The sequence below is a fragment of the Trachypithecus francoisi genome, unplaced genomic scaffold (assembly GCF_009764315.1).
Source record: "Trachypithecus francoisi isolate TF-2019V2 unplaced genomic scaffold, Tfra_2.0 Lachesis_group3, whole genome shotgun sequence".
Classification (NCBI taxonomy): Eukaryota; Metazoa; Chordata; class Mammalia; order Primates; family Cercopithecidae; genus Trachypithecus; species Trachypithecus francoisi.
The window spans coordinates 17,964,723-17,967,667 of NW_022681468.1; the positions used below are offsets into that span (position 1 = coordinate 17,964,723).

At 39.1% G+C, this 2,945-nt stretch overlaps 1 non-coding gene across 1 annotated transcript; it reads right to left on the reverse strand.

Moving 5' to 3' along the window:
• Positions 1-2,473: 2,473 nt before the first annotated feature.
• On the reverse strand, positions 2,474-2,546 carry TRNAA-AGC. Its single transcript has one exon. It is a non-coding gene; the product is annotated as a tRNA-Ala (tRNA).
• Between the last annotated feature and the right edge of the window lie 399 nt (positions 2,547-2,945).

Genomic DNA, 2,945 nt, shown 5'->3' on the forward strand with positions numbered 1-2,945 from the left:
TATGTGTCTTTTTCATCCACTTTGCATCTGAACCCCCTTCCTATGCTTGAGGTGCTCCTGCTTCTCATAAGCAATGCCTACCTCACAGTACAGAAATGGAAAAATGTCAGATACCTGCTGTCTCAGTCCTCCTTTCAGCTAAACTGAGAACTCTGATAGTCTCCTCCAACCACTGTTCCTGTGGCCCCTACTGGGGTCCCATGTTGGTGGTACCAGTGGTAAAAACTACTATTACACCCAGTGGTGGCTTCACAGAATCATCCTTGGAGCATATTTCAAGCATTGGTTCTGGCTGTTAAGGTTGGTTGTCCAGCCCTCCCAGATTCTGTGCCCTATATTGCAAACTGCCCAATGTCCTTTTTGTAGTTGTCATGTCATTTTATTGGAGTGCAATTTATAAACCATAAAATTTACCCATTGTAAGTGTACATTTCAATAAGTTTTAGTAAATGTATGCAGTTGTGCAACCATCACCCCAATCCAGTTTTAGAACTCTTCCACCATCTCAGAAAAGTTCACTCTTGTCCATTTGCTACTGATCACCATTCACACCTTTAGTCCTACGCAACAAGAATCTGCTTCCTGACTCTCTGACTTTTCTAGAAATATCATATAAATTGAATCAAACATTATGTAGTCTTTTCTGTCTGCCTTTTTCCACAATGTTTCATAATTTCTTTAAAAGTTGATTTGGTGGATGTATCCATAGTTTGTTCCTTTTCTATTGCCACATAATATTTCACTACATGGATATACCACATTTTGCTTATTCATTTGCCAGTTAAGGTCCTTTAAATAAATCCCTTTTCCATTCAGTGTAGCCAGAGCTGGGTTCTGTAGCCACCAAGATCCCTGACTATATTCCTCCCCATTGAGATGGAACAGCAGAAGTATCTTCATGGCTTTTGGATTTATGATCCCTGACACCATTCCTGGCACACAGTGGATATTGAGTAATTCTTGCTGTGGTGCATAGACTGCCACTAATATCTCAAGGATGAGCTGGGCCTAGATATTACCGGCAGTCTATGCACCTAGCAATTTCATCTTTTCAGGATTTTCATCCTTTTGTTTCCAAGGAGGCAACAATCAGGGCAGATAATTATTCATCTCTTGCATGCATAAATGCTGCCCTGCTCAAAGAAATGCCTGTTACCATTACCTCCACTCTCCCACTCTTGCTTCTTCTACTGAGCTGAACCTTTTCTCTCTGCATGACCTAGACTCATTGGAAGCCAACAGGTAATCTATTGCCTTAGCTATACAGTTGCCCCCTTCCCCCTTTTAACTGGGATAGGAAGGTTGAGATATCCTTCCTTTCAGGGCTTGGCTAATGTATACCATGCAATATTTATGCTTTGCACGTACCTGAACTTCCCAAGCTGTGCCCTGTTTATGCATTCATGAAGAAGTGTTCAAGAGAATGTCATTTTATCAAATGGAGTTGAACCATAGCTCCACTTTACGAGAGATTGCAGGCTGTTTTTTCTTTATTTGTAAATGTGCCAGCCTAAAAAAAATGCTATGTTTTGTCAGAGACAGCTGATTAAACACCTTTGAGTATCTGTCAGTGTAAACTGTAAGATCATTAATTTATGCTGTAAAAAGAATAGCTGGGGAAGTGTGACTCAGACCAGTGTGGTTCCTTTCCTCATTTGAAACAAATAACATTTACATCTTTGGAAAGAATGTTGTGAAAAATCACCCTAATGGATCTATGTTTTCTAGAGTGACATCAACGATGTCACTTTGGTCTCATCTATTTAAAGCATCAAAGTGGATATTTTAGGCTTTAACAGCAGGTGTCCTGAAATTTAAAAACTTCTAAATTTTAGGAAGCTTTTGATCTTTTTCTTGTCTGTCTCCCTTTCTTTCCCTCCTTCTCTCTCTTATTTCCTCATCACCTACCATAGTCTCATCATTATCACATAGTTTTGAAATAATTTCTGCATATTGTTAATATCTTTGCCTGGATTTTGAGATCAAGAGGTTGCATCTCCTGGCGGAGTTTGGTGTATCTGTTTTAAATGTTGTATTTTAAAGAAGTGCTAGCTAGTGACTTTTCAAACAAAAAAATCAGGAGGTGAAAATTATCCTTCTAAGGATGTAGGAGTTGCAGTTACTAAGTTGAACCATGTGTTTAGAAAGTGGAATGTGTTTATAGCATGTTAATTATTTAAAAAATAGCTTGTAAATCCTTATCTTTCAGTACAGAATACTAGTCTTCATACAGCACTTGTAGTGGCAGCCTTTAAATCTACTCCTATTTCCCAAAACACTTTCCTAGGATTCCACAATATAGTCTGCCCTCCATAAATAAAAATAGGGACCAGCTAATTTACACTACAACTGCTATGTAGCACTTTGCATTTCACAAGGTTCGTCACCTTGATTATTTCATTTGATCTTCAAAATAAACCTAGCCCCATGACTATGATCTTGTTTAGAGATCCAAGGTCCAAATGGTAAAGTTTGGAGAATGTGGGTATCGATCCCACTACCTCTCGCATGCTAAGCGAGCGCTCTACCACTTGAGCTAATTCCCCAGATGATATTGATAGTTATCCTGTGTAGAAAACAGGAGACTGTTTTGCAGAGAAGAAAACAGTCTCAGACGTTTCTGAAAGGACTAGTACAAGATTGCTTAGAATTCGTAGAAAATATGTTCATTATACAGTAATCTTGTACCATGTGTTCAGAGCTAAGGACACAAAGACAAATTAAATGCAAACTCTGCCTTCAAGTTCAAAGACTAGCAATTGTGGAGCCAGGAATTTAATGCAGGTCTTACGTTGTAAATCCTTGTCTTTACTGTCTCAGAGCTAAGGTTGAGGCAAGCCTTGGGCAAAATCATCAGGTATGGGAAATTTGCTCCCACTAAGCACCCTCTTCACTTAAGTTCTTCTTTAACCTTCTCTCTCCTCAAGTACCTAACACCCTCATGC